The 14,744-nt window shown below is 38.8% G+C and overlaps 1 long non-coding RNA gene across 2 annotated transcripts in view; it reads right to left on the bottom strand.

The window, feature by feature from the left end:
- Positions 1-2,528: 2,528 nt before the first annotated feature.
- LOC141278967 (uncharacterized) overlaps positions 2,529-14,744 on the bottom strand; it is a 29,581-nt gene continuing 17,365 nt past the window's right edge. For both annotated transcript variants that reach the window (XR_012332491.1, XR_012332490.1), the window contains one exon: positions 2,529-3,449. This is a non-coding gene — a long non-coding RNA (uncharacterized lncRNA). The remainder of the gene's footprint in view (positions 3,450-14,744) is intronic.

Below are 14,744 nucleotides of genomic sequence, written 5' to 3'. Positions count from 1 at the left end.
TTTGAGTATCTCCTTCACATCAACCTCAAGAGATTATCATGTCTCTTCCTTACTGTCAGGAAACCTAGAGTTCTGTCCTGGCTCTGTGCTATAGTCATATGTTGATCTTATCCTCAAAACTTTAAAACCCTTGTCTTTATTTTGAAACCAGAATGACAGGGGAACACAATGAGATTGTTGCCAAGTCATAGAATCTTGAGCTGAAACAACCTTAAAGATGATCTCATTAAGTAGTTATTCATTTTTTTTAAGCAGAACTCTTTTATTAAAACAAAAATATAAGAAGTAAGATGAAAGCTAAACAGTTTTGGTTGAAGGAGGGTGAGTGTTGAATGTCTGCCAGCTGGTCTTCCATCCTCTCCCCTGCAGTCCTTCAGGAAAACCTTAGCAGTCCTCTACAGCACAACTTGAACACTGACTTAGTCTAACCTCATTTCACAGATGGGGAAAACTCAGGAACTTTCTGAGTTCATTGCAAATTAATAGCAGATTCAGGACCCCTTGTTCATTGTTTTATCCATAATCATAACAACACTTATTGAATGTTATATTTGGGCTAAGCACTGCTTTAAATTCTTCACTTGCATTGTTTCATTTATTCCCTATGATAAACCTCTGCGGTATAGGTACTGCTAAGATCTACTTATTTATTTATTTATTTTAATTAAAGTATAGTTGATTCACCATGTTTCAGGTATACACACACACACACACACACACACACACACACACACACACATATTCTTTTTCAGACTCTTTTCCATTATAGGTTATTATAAGATATTGAATATAATTCCTTGTGCTATACAGTAAATCCTTGTGGTTTATCTTTTATACATAGTGGTGTGTATCTGTTAATCCCATACTTTTAATTTATCCTCTCCCCCTTTCCCTTTGGTAACTGTAATTTATTTTCTATGTCTGTGAGTCTATTTCTGTTTTGTAAATAAGTTCATTTGTATCATTTTTTTAGATTCCACATATAAGTGCTATCATATATTTGTCTTCCTCTGTCTGACTTCACTCAGTATCATAATCTCTAAGTTCATCCATGTTGCTACAAATGACATTATTTCATTCCTTTTTATGGCTGAGTAATACTCCATTGTATATGTATATACCACATCTTCTTTATCCATTCATCTGGGGTTTTTTTAAGATTTTTTTTTTGATGTGGACCATTTTTAAAGTCTTTTATTGAATTTGTTACAATATTGCTTCTTTTTTACGCTTTGGGTTTTTTGGCTGCCAGGCATGTGGGATCTTTGCTCTCTGACCAGGGATCGAACCTGCAAGCCCCTGCATTGGAAGTCGGAGTCTTAACCACTGAACCACCAGGGAAGTCCTCTATTCATCTGTTGATGGACATTTAGGTTGCTTCCATGTCTTGGCTATTGTAAATAGTGCTGCTATGAACATTGGGGTACATGTATCTTTTCAAATTAGAGTTTTTGTCTTTTCCAGATATATACCCAGTGGTGGCATTGCTGGATCACATGGCAACTCTATTTCTAGTTTTTTAGGGAACCTCCATGCTGTTCTCCATAGTGGCTGTATCAATTAATATTTCCACCAAAAGTGTAGGAGGGTTCCCTTTTCTCCACACTCTAAGATTGATTTAATAGATAAGAAAAGTAAGGCAAGAGAAAATAAGTAAATTGCCCAAGGTCACACAGTTACTATGTTGTCTTCTTAGGCTTCAATTACTTCATCTGTAAGGAGCTGGATAATTTCTGAAATGCAGGCTCGTGTGCACTTTAAAATTCTATAGTCTTAGGATTCCAAGTTGTGAGACAGGTTTTTCCACCATAAATTGTTCCTTCAGAACCAGTTGCATTCCTCTGAGACTTAAATATTTGAGGTCTACAGAGGGAGATTTTAAGATGCAATTGTTTCAATTCACCAGTCAGGTGAGTCTGATTACCTTCCACCTGTGATCAGGGACTGACATTGACCCAGTGTCTGTTGATGCAATAAGTGGTGTGGTGGTGGATGAGTGCTTTTTTTCTTTTATAGAGCTTTTTTTCTCTTTTAATTAATTAATTACTTTATTTATTTGTTGGCTGTGTTGGGTCTTCACTGCTGCACTCGGACTTTTGGCTGTTTGCAGTGAGTGGGGACTACTCTTCATTGCGGTGCCCAGGCTTCTCATTGCGGTGGCTTCTCTTGCTGCAGAGCACGGGCTCTAGGCTTGCAGGCTTCAGTAGTTGTGGCGCACGGGCTTAGTCACTCCGCAGCATGTGAGATCTTCCCGGACTAGGGATCGAACCCGTGTCCCGTGCATTGGCAGGCGGATTCTTAACCACTGCACCACCAGGGAAGCCCCAGAGAAGCCCCTGGGTGAGTGCTTTGTAGTTAGAGAACAATAAGGTGGTGGGAAGAGGTGAGACAAAAAACGTTGAGAAGATTATTTAGTAGTAGAAGTAGCAAAAAGATGTTGATTTTGCCTGTTAAACTCCTATAAGAGGAGTTTAAAAACAGGCCAGTGACAGCAACAGTGTAGTATGATTGAGTCAATATGATAATGGTAAATTTGGAGCAATTTTTATTATGCAAATAGCATAAATCTATTAACAATAGGCAAATTTTTGTTTTACAATCAACTTGGTTAAAAGCATAACTTTTTGCATGAGAAACAAAACATTAGCCAAATAATTCTAGAACTGTTGAGAAGACTTTGTAAACGGAAGAGCAATATCTTTATAAAGATAACCAGTTCTTGAACTTTGACCAATGTATCATACATAGAGATGATTGTATCTGACATCAAAGTACCGTGACTCATGAATCTTCCTTACTTTATTGTTTCAAACAACATTTAAACTCAAGGGTAGTTCACTACTTTCCTTGGTTTGAATTTCCTACACACAGGGTTAGATTTTCTTATTTCTCTGTGTACACATGCCAACCTAAAGAACCTGTTTTTCACTCAAAGAGTAAAATTACTGTGATTTTTTAAAATATGAATTATAATTTTGTTCTGCCTCTGACATTTTCCTCCCTTTCAGCCTCATCCTCTCCCCCATTCACAGTGTATCCTTTGCTCCAATAATTCCCAATTTCTTAAAGTTCTCCAATACCAAACCCGTCACATCTTTATACCTTGGTACATACTGTTTCCCCTAAATGGAACACCTTGTCTTCTTTCTATTCTTGGTCCAAAGGGCCTGGTTAATTCGTATTCACCTTTTAATGTTCAACTCACATATCTCTTCTTCTCGGAGTACCTTACTTTTATAAAACTGCAATGAATGTCCTTGTATATACCTTTTTTTTCTTTGCACACATTTGTGATTGTATCCTCAGTGGAAATTATTAGAAGTGGAATTACTGTGACAAAGATTATTTCCTTGAGAGTTCCCTGGTGGTCTAGTGGTTAGGATTCTGGGTTTTCACTGCCGTGGCCCGGGTTTGATCCCTGGTCGGAAACTGAGATCCTGCAAGCTGCGCTGTGTGGCCAAAAAAAAAAAAAAAAGATTATTCACTTGTACAAGGATCTTAATATACACAAAAACTAGTCAGGTATGATAAAATAGTCAGGTATGATAAAATGTTTATGAAGTCAATCAGTTCCTGACTTGCAAATGACAGCACAAACAACCGGCCCCTTTTGTTTCACCCTTCTTGCCCCTGAGCTCTCCTGGTGCTGATACTGCTTCCTTTTCATAAATGGCCCTGTTCCTGTTTCAGGGAGAGCCTGTAAAGATCTGGCCCAGCTTCTTTTCTTGTTCTAGAAAGCTCCTCTTCTACCCCTTTGTTGCCCTGGAGCTGTCCACCTGCCTTACCCATCTCCTACCCCTCCTGCCAGGTGGAGGCTCTAGGCTGCAGAATATAAGTTTAACAGGAGCCAAATGATCAGATTTCAGGGACTTCAAGAGGCCCTGGAGCTATGATTTACGACATAAGTGGCTTTCAAAGTAATGCCCCAGGATTTTTCGGAGATGCTCTAAGGGCCTCTAAAGGGAGAGAGGGAAGGGAAAAAAAGGCCAAAGCCAAAGGTCTAGGTGCCCTGTCCTGCACTCAACCAGGGCCCAGCTTGTTTTATATGTACTGTGCTCAAGTAAGTTTTCATATAAAGAAAAACAAACAAACCAAAAAACTCCAATGCTTAAAAAAAGTTTTAACTTGATTTATGAGTTTGCCAAGCTTTGGTGGACTGGCCTAAGTAACCTCACTCCACCACTAAGTTTCAACTTTGGTCTCTTTTGAAAAATGCATTCATTCATTTATTCCTAATGTGACCCATTTGCCCTGGTTTCCCTGAGATTTTCTTGGTTTTAGCACTGAAAGTTCTATGTCCTGGAAACCCCACTGATCCCAGGCAAGGTTACCATATTCCATTCATTCTTTCCACCCATTTATTAAAAAAAAAAATCACTGAGCAGTTATCATGTGCTGGGCAGTGTACGAAGCACTGGAGAATAAAGAAATACTTTGACAAAGTCCCTGACCCTGAGTGATTCACACAGTATTACGTTCAGAAGGACACTAATACTCAACAAAAAAACTTGGTGAATGATATCTCAGAGCAGTCCTCAAATGTTATATGTCTTCCATCATAGAAAAGAAAATTGAGTATACAACCAAATATATTACATCTATCAATTACACTCATGTTCATAATAATAAAGAGCTAAAACTATATGACACTGCTAAGTGCCAAGCATTATTCTAAGCACTATACAAACATTAACTCAATTAATCCTCATAACAACCTTGAAGTAGGCACTATTATTATATTCACGATGGATTTAAAATGGCTGCAAATTCTTTGACATACTTCCCATCAGGAGATCTAATTCCTCGTCCTTTGAAGCTGACCTGACCTTAGTCACTTACTTGGTTAATATAATGAAGCAGAAGTAATGTTCTGGGACTTCTGATGTTCTATTATTAAATGCTGTGTTCTGGGGGAAGCCAGATGCCAAGAGAAGAAGCCCAAGTTAGACACGTGGAGAGAGAAATACCAGAGGAGCCCCAGCTATTACAGCCCTCCTAGCCCAGATGTGAGATTCAAGAGTGAAGAAGCCTACAGATAATTCCATTCCCAGTCAACATATGACTACAAGCATATGACAGATTCCCAAATGAGAACCACCCAGTGAGTTCAGTCATCCCCCTAGATTTTGGAAGATAATAATGAAGAGGTGTTTTAAGTTACCAACCTTTAGAGTGGTTGGTAATGCAGCAATCAATGATTGGAACGATATTCACTTTACAGATGAGAAAACTGAGACACAGAATTTTTTGGGGGAGGGGGCCACGTCTCGCAGCATGCGGGATCTTAGTTCCCCGACCAGGGATCTAATCTGCACTGCCTGCAGTGGGAGTGTGAAATCTTAACCACTGGACTGCCAGGGAAGTCCCCAAGACACAGAATGGTTAAGTAATTTGTCCAAATCAAAGACAGCTAGCAAGTAGCAGAATCAGGATTTAAGCCCAGGCAGTTTAGCTCCAGAACCTGTTTTCTTAACCACTGAACTGCCCTGCCTTTGCATTTAAAAACTTACACACACACACACACACACACACACACACACACACACAGACAGATATATTTTAAAATTTCTAATTTTTTCTTTCTGTACCTATCAGGGATCACACTGGTCATTCTGCAGGCACTGTTATAGTTACAAAGGAATAAGTTAGTAAGTCAGTGAGGACCATTGGGGGCAACATCACAGAGAAGGACATCTAAGCTGGATCTTGAAGAATGTCAGAGATTATAATGCAAGAAATGGGGACAAAGAAGTCAGTAGTAGTGAAAGACTGTGGGGTACAAGGAGAAAGGTGTCATGAGCTGATGTTGGGAAAGTGCGCTAGAGTCAGGGAGTGAAGGGTATTTACACCAAACAAAGGAGTCTGGATTTCATCTTATGACCACAGAGAGCAATTAAAGGTTTTGCAACAAAGATATAAGGTGATAGATAAGAGATAATTTTGGTGGCAGCGTGGAGACAGCTACAGAGAAAAAAATAGAGAACAAATAGATAAACTGATATAGACCAGGTACAAGAGGATGAATACCTTAAGAAGTGGGAAAATTGGAGGAGATGGGCTTGAGAGATATTCCTGAAGTGTGACTGACAAGATTGGGCAACCAATTAGATAACAGGGATATGAGAGAGGCCATCCTCTTAGATGACTTCAATGACTCTATAGTTTGGCTGACTGCGTGAAACTTCACCTGCAACTCAGTAATGCTTCAAGAGTCAGTGTATTACCTCCTCTCTGAAGACAAACAGGTTTTCAAAGCAAACTGATTATTCAGAACAGAGGTACAGATCAAAGGGGTCAGAGAACCAAATTACTATAGTTTCTAAAAACACAGATGCCAAGGACAAACCCTCCTCAGTCAGAATTCCTTGGATAGCACTTGGGAATTTGTATTTTTATGAAGTTCCCCAGATAACTCTGCTTGGCCAAGCTGAGGAACTACCACTCTAAGGGTTCTTCTTAGCTTCTCAGTTCATTGAAGGTTAATATTTCCCAAAAGGTCCATCCCCAATTGTCTTCTCATCCTATGCACTCTGTCTGGACTATCTCATTAGTTTCAACAACTTCAACTATCATCTGAATACTAAGGACTTCCAAATGAAATCCGGGTCTTTCTTCTGAGCTTTATCTTATTATTTTTGCCCTCAGCCTGAACATCTCTACTGGGATATGCATTGGCTTTATAGAAAGAGCTAAAACCCCAAATAACATCATACTTAATGGTAAACGACTGCTTTTCCCCTAACATCAGGAGCAAGACCAGAATTTCCACTTTTGCCCCTGCTATTCTTTCATGCTGTGCAGCTTGCAGGCTCTTAGTTCCCTGACCAGGGATTGAACCCAGGCCCTTAGCAGTGAAAGCGGGGAGTCCTAACTACTGGACCACCAGGGAATTCCCTTGCCACTGCTATTCAACATTGAATTGGAGGTTCCAGCAAGGGCAACTAGGCAATAAAAAGAAAAAAATGAACACAATTTCTGTTTGCAGATGACATGATCTTGCATATAGAAAATCCTAAGAAATCCACAAAACTATTAGAACTAATAAATAAGTTCATCAAGGTTGTAGGGGACAAAATAAATTTTAAAAATCATATTTCTATATACTAGTAAGGAATAAGCCAAAAATGAAATTAAGAAAACAATTGCATTGATCATAGCATCAAAAAATAAAATAGTTAGGAATACATTTAACAAAAGAAATGCAAATTGTGTACTCTGAAAACTACAAACATTGTTGAAAGAAATGTTAAAAGACCCAAATAAACGGAAAGACATCCCATGTTCATAGATTGGAAGACTTAATATTGCCAAGATGGCAATACTCCCCAAACTGATCTACACATTCAACACAACTCCTATCAAAATCCCAGCTGTCTTCTTTGTAGAAATCAAAAAGATGATCCTAAAAATAATACGGAAATGCATAGGATCAAGAATAGCCAAAATAATCTGGAAAAAGAAGAAAAATTTGGATGACTCATACATCCTGATTTCAAAACTTAGTACAAAGCTATAATAATCCAAACAGTGGGGTACTGGCATAAGGATAGACACATAAATCAATGAAATAAAATTGAGAGTCTAGAAACCCTGACATTTACAATGAACTGATTTTCAACAAGGATGTCAGACAATTCAATGGCGACAGAAAAGTCTTTTCAACAAGTGATGTTGGGACAAATGGATGTCACAGGCAAAAGAGTAAAGTTGGACCCCTACTTTACAACATATACAATAATTAACTCAAAATGGATCATAGACCTAAACGTAAGAGCTAAATAAAACTCTTAGAAGAAAACATAGGTGTAAATTTTCAGGACCTTGGATTAGGCTATGGTTTTTAGATATGACACCAAAAGCACAAACAACTAAAGAAAAAATAGATATATTGGATATTACAAAATGTATAACTTTTTTGCTTCAAAAGACACCTTCAAGAAAGTGAAAAGACATAGATAAGCAACAAGGATTATACTGTATAGCACAGGGAATTATAGCCATTATCTTGTAATAACCAATAGTGGAGTATAATCTGCAAAAATACTGAATCACTATGCTGTATACCTGAAACTAATATAATATTGTAAATTGACTATACTTCAAGTTAAAAAAAGAAAGAAAGAAAGTGAAAAGACAAACCATAGAAAGAAAGAAAATATTTGCAAATCTTATTATCTGATAAGGGCATACTTCATATATTCTAGATATATGGCAAGAATGTAGAAAAACTGGAAATCTTGTACACTGTTACTGGGGATGTAAAATGGTGCAGCCACTATGGAAAACAGTTTGGTAGTTCCTTCAAAAGTTAAACATAGAATTATCATATGACCTAGCAATTCTACTCCTGGGTATATACCCAAGAGAATTGAAAACTAATACTCACACAAATACTTATATGCCATTCTTCATAGCAGTAGTATTCACATTAGCCAAAAGGTGGAAACAACTCAAATGTCCATCAACAGATGAAGAGATGTATAAAATGTGGTATATCCATACAACAGAATACTATTCAGCCACCAAAAGGACTGAAACACTGATAAATGCTACAACATGGATGAACCTTGTAAACATGCTAAGTGAAAGAAGCCAGACACAAAAAGCCACATATTGTATGATTCCACTTATATGAAATATCCAAAATAGGCAATCCACAGAGACAGGAAGTAGATTCGCAGTTTCCAGGGGTTGGGGGAAAGGGGCATGGAGAATACAGCATTTCTTTTTGGGGTGATGAAAATGTTCTGAAATTACATAGTGATGATGGTTGCACAACTCTGTGAATACACTAAAAGGCATGAGTTGTATACTTTGAATTGGTGAATTATATGGTGTATTAATCAGGATTTTCCAGAGAAACAGAATAGGATATATATGAAGATATACATAAGAGGCAATTTATTATAGGAATTGGCTCACAAGGGCTGAGAAGTCCCATAATCTGCTGTCTGCAAGCTGGAGAAACAGGAAAGCCAGTGGCGTAATTCAGTCTGAGTTTGAAGGCCTGACAATCAGGGGAGTCAGTGGTGTATGTCCTAGTTTGGACATCCCAGCTCAAGACAAAGGGAATTCACCCTTTCCTCCTTTTTGTGTTTTATTCTGGCCCTCAATGGTTTTGGCGATGCCCACCCACGTTCCTCATTCTACTGAATCAATGCTAATCTCTTCCAGAAACACCCTGACAGACACACCCAGAAATGTTTTGCCAGCTATCTAGGCATCCTTTATCCCAGTCAAGTTGATGCATAAGTTTAACCATATGGTGAATGAATTATAGCTCAATAAAGCTGTTAAATTTAACAAGATTCAAGAGAAAATCAGTCAATGGCTATGTTTAATTTCCAGTGTAAGGGTTGGAAAACTATCATGAAAATATAATGGAGATTGAATGGGTAATGCAAGTTCTGTCTTTCTAAGTGTAAATTTTATAGTTTCATAGCATGAGTTGATGACTAACATAAAATTCCACTACTAAGGAGTATTTAATATTATAGTTAAATGTTCTAAGTGTCAGACTTCCTTTCCTTAGCTTTTCTACAGATGTAGAATTTTAGATCTGGCTCACACTCTACAATTAAATGAAAATAGACAGATATGACTGTGAAATAAGATAAATTTGCAGGTAGCATGGTGAAATAAAATGGTTTAAAATTTTTTTATATGTAAAACTCATTCTTCAAATAAGATATCAGCTGGAAGTCTAGCATGTGGAACAGATGAAAGTATCATAAATAGAGCTCCTTCAGTTAAGGTATGGAAGGAAGAAAGCCTTTGCCTCCACTGCTCCAAACAAAAGCAACTCAGCACAGCCACGTCTAAGTACCATGGAGCACAATTTAAATGATGTGGGAGGGGGCTTCCCTGGTGGCGCAGTGGTTGAGAGTCCACCTGCCGATGCAGGGGACACGGGTTCGTGCCCCGGTCCGGGAAGATCCCACATGCCGCGGAGCGGCTGGGCCCGTGACCCACGGCCGCTGAGCCTGCGCGTCTGGAGCCTGTGCTCCGCAGCGGGAGAGGCCACAACCATAAGAGGCCCGCGTACCGCAAAAAAAATAAAAAAATAAATAATAATAATAATAATGGTGTGGGGATTCAGCATCCCAGTCTTCACTAAGGTACAGAAACTCCATGGGCTTCTGCTTCCTAACTGTCACGTGAAGGGGTTGAAGTAAAACTTGAAAGCGCCTTCCTATTCTCAAAGTTTATGTGACTCTAAAACAGCTAACACAAAGTCTAGTAGCTATTGGCTTCTGAAATGTTTACCAATCACTCAAGAGCTTAAGGATTTCCAACCGAGATCAAAACAAGGCTTGAGCTATACCCACCTTTCCCAAACCTATAAAATAAACAGCAAACTTTGGATGAAAATAGAGAGCAGGGGAAAAGCTTCTATCAAAGTCAGTGAAATATGGTCTGAACAAAGGGCAGCTGGTTTCCATCGCTCTTTCTTATCTCTTAGGTAAAGGTAGTTAATGGGCCATAAATACAAACAGAGGATCTGCGTCTCCCAGGAAGAAGGAAGGGAAGGAGGGAGGCAGTACAGTCCTCTCTTCCAGGTGACAGCACCTCAAGGAAAAGCAGAACAAAGGGGTTCCTACTGAGACTAGGAACTGGCCTCTAGTCAGACAGCTGTGGGACAGGTAAGTACTTGATGTCCTAAGAACAAGAAACCAGTTGAGGGGTTGGCAGGGGCGGGGTCGGGGTGGTAGCTGGAGCAGGGATTGTGGGGCTAAGGTGCTGCCAAGATGGGGAGAGACTGTGTTGAATGAGGAACATGGCAGCCCTCAAACAGAAACACCCGAGGAAGAGGCTCAGCAGATCTAGCCCTAGAAATGTGGTCTAAGTCATTGGTACTCAAAGTGGGGTCCACGAACCAGCAGTGTGGGCAGCACCAGTGCACTTACTAGAAATGCAGAAGCTCAGGTCCAACCCACAGCTACTGAATCACAATCTAAATTTTAATAAGATCCCTGGTGACTGTGCCTTAAAGCTTGGGTATAGCTGGAGTACTAGCTTCACAAAGACATCAACCATACTGGCTATACCTAGTGACAGGGAAAGCTGTGGAGCACTCAAACTATTGGATCTGCATTCCATCAATCTTAAGAAAGAAAAGGCTAAAAGTTAAAAAGAAAAACAAAAACAAACTTCATGCTAAAAATGACGAAAATCATCCATCAATTCTGGGGAAAGTCTGTATAAGCATAGATTAATTAATCCTGGTATGTGATAGGTAAAGATGATATAAGATTAACCAATCCTAAGAGTTCTCATCATAAGGAAAAACTTCTTTTTTTCTTTTTGCTTTCTCCTTTTATTGTATCTATATGAGATGATAGATGCTAACTAAACTTACTGCGGTTATCATTTCACAGTATAGGTAAGTCAAATCATTATGCCGTACCTTAAATTGATGCAGTGATTTATGTCAGTATCTCAGTAAAACTGGGGGGTAAAAGATTAATCACTGTAAATAAAGAAGTGGAATTCTAGCATTCTTACTATCTAGTAAATCTTCCCTGTAAGACTCTTGAGGGTTGGGTCTATATCTATTTCACTTATCTAACACACTGCCTTACATGTAACTAGCACTAAATAAATAGTTGAATAAATGAATGAAGACAAAATCAGTACTTTAAAGATAAATTTTATGAAATGTGAATTATATCTCAAAACCCCCACAAAAAACCAAGATACAATTGGTAAGAGTGGCATGCCAGAAACACCAGACTATAAACTCCGTGAGGTTAGGGCCCATGTCTGGTTTATTCACCACAATATCCCTAGCACAAATTTAGCATATGCCTAGCACACTCTGGGAATACATGAGTAAATGAATGGATGAATAAGTAAATGGAAGACAAATAAATTTTCCATGAATATATGTGAAAATGCAATAGACAACTAGCTACCCTTGGAGGAAACTACCCCTTCTTTTTTTTTTTTTTTTGCGGTATGCGGGCCTTTCACTGCTGTAGCCTCTCCCGTTGCGGAGCACAGGCTCCGGATGTGCAGGCTCAATGTCCATGGCTCACAGGCCCAGCCGCTCCGCAGCATGTGGGATCTTCCCGGACCGGGGCACGAACTCGTGTCCCCTGCATCGGCAGGCAGACTCCCAACCACTGCGCCACCAGGGAAACCCTAGCCCTTCTTTAATCCTTGGATTCCCATGAAATCAAGGATCAATTTACCTGACATTGAAAAGGAGCATTAATCTGATGTGAATAAATATCATATGATGCTTATCATCACAACTTTAAGCTGAATTTCAGTTGTTTAAACTTTACCATAAAATGGGGTAAACTTTAGCCTAATATGGGTCTGTCTTACACATTCTAAAATATTTTTATAAATGCTACTTATATAGCAGCATTATCTATAAAGAAGTCCATCTGCATGAATCCTGCCATGGCAGTCCCAGGCAATACTGGGAAAATAAGTTTATATTTGACTCTTTCAGAATTTTTTTCTTTTTTTTTTTTTTTTGCGGTAGGCGGGCCTCTCACTGTTGTGGCCTCTCCCGTTGCGGAGCACAGGCTCCGGATGCGCAGGCTCAGCAGCCATGGCTCACGGGCCCAGCCGCTCCGTGGCATGTGGGATCTTCCTGGACCAGGGCACGAACCCCTGTCCCCTGCATCGGCAGGTGGACTCTCAACCACTGTGCCACCAGGGAAGCCCTCAGAATTTTTTTTAACTTAAAAAATATTTTAGTGTGACATTTGATACATACCAAAGAATGTGTTATAAGAATATGTGTTCCGCTTAAAAACAAGAACATTATCAATATCAAGATTTACTTCCTTTGGGATCTTATACCAATTTCTGAAGGAGTCTGGTTTCTAGTTACCTGGCATTAATGTAGAAGGTTTGAGAAATACATATTCAATTAGGTGCTACCTGCTGAGAGTAGCTTTAGATTTTTACCATCCTTGGATGTGTAAACATTTTTATAGCTTTTTTTTTCTGATAGTAAAAGTGTACATATTCAATATAGAAATTTTTGAAAATAGGGAAACATATGATGAAAATAACCAATAATAATCCTACTGTCTCCAGATAATTGTTAACATTTTGAAATACACAGGCGTGCACACACACATACATACACAAATACATTTTATTAGGTGTCTTGAGCTCCTTTCAAAGACTTAAAGAAATGAGTCCCTCCAGTGGAATTTCATGCCTTGTGACAGGCTGGTGAGAAACTGAAGGCCTTAAGGTTTTCTCAAATTGTACCAAAGAAGACATTTACATTTACAATATGATAGCATTATGGTGATACTCTCAGATATTCAGTTATTAAGTAATCCAAACAGCTCTAGGCCCATGTTATGGGTGTTAATAATTTAACATTATAATTCAAACAAATTAACATTAAATTCATTTACTCACAATAAGCTAAGAGTGATTCAGCCAAATTCATACCAAGTAACCATGTACCTGATGCTTTATTATTCACGTGTTCACAGATATAAATTTCTCTGGAGTGATGGGTGGTGATAAAATCAGAACACTTTTAACAGTGAAATGACAGCAGAACAGAGCCAAGGTACAAGGAAACCTTAGTTCCTTCGAATAAACGGAGAACCAGACAAGCTGTGCGGGCCAGTGTGTCTGTATCAGGAGAGTAAATGAGGAGATGAGCGCTGAATGAACGACAGACAGGTTTCAAGTGTGTGTGGTAAACGTCTTTTCTAATTGAGCGATGGCAACTAGTCTAGCAGGTTCTTCTTGTCTCCCTGGGGGAAAAGCCTGGACAAACAGATAATTCTTGCACAATGTTTTTTGGATTAACAAATTTTGGGTTTTACGTGAGGACCCTCCACCTAAGAAGAGATCCTATCTAGAGACTAAGACATATGCTTTTCTAGCTGAGCTAGTATTTCCCCTGTGGTTTTAGTCTCTAGGACTTAGGAAATAATATCTCAGTTTAAGAGGTGTGTCGGTGGAGCTTGTCAAGTTCAGAAATTTGAATTAAGATACCAGGTCAGGAAGGAACAAAAATGAAAAAGTATGACAAAGATAGGATCCAAAATAAACTAAAATCAGAATCCAAAGCTAAAGTCATAAATCACAGTGCCAAGGCTAAAAACGCAACAGTAATATTCAGACTACAAAGAAAGTACGGGAAGACTGGTGTCAAATAGTTAGCGTCTGTATATTTTTCTAAAGAGAGTTAAAAATGTAAATAATTGCCTATGTGAGTGGATCTGGTAAGTTTAGAGGGAGATGAGGTCACTTCATCTCTCATGAAGCCAAAGTTTCCTATCTGGCAGCCAACCTTGACATCTGACTATGTCATGGATTACATCAGCCAGTATAGGTATTTAGCAAACAGTGTTAAGCAAATAAATTAGTAGACCTTACATTTGTTTACATTATTATATTGAGGAGGAAGTCCTGGGAATTAATTTTCATTTGTGATGTCTGTAGGTAGAACACACTGCGTGACGCACTTGAAAGAGGTCATCGCTTGTAGATTTATCAAACAGAGAATTACCATTTGTACGCTATAACAAGCTATAGCCAAAAATCTAAACATAACAGCCCAACTTGCAAAAGGCACTTGCCCGTTAATCATGTATGTGCTTAATAGTTTTGCTGGGTTTGATGTAGCTTTAGGTTTCAAATTCAGCATTCTGGTCATTGTTCCTTTGCTTCATGGCTATAAATAATGTTTGGTGTTATGTTGATTAGGGCCACACAATCCAAAAACTGGACTTCAGGAGCAGGGATGATTA

This window comes from Tursiops truncatus, chromosome 6 (assembly GCF_011762595.2).
Source record: "Tursiops truncatus isolate mTurTru1 chromosome 6, mTurTru1.mat.Y, whole genome shotgun sequence".
Classification (NCBI taxonomy): domain Eukaryota; kingdom Metazoa; phylum Chordata; class Mammalia; order Artiodactyla; family Delphinidae; genus Tursiops; species Tursiops truncatus.
This window is presented reverse-complemented; position numbering and strand designations above follow the sequence as displayed.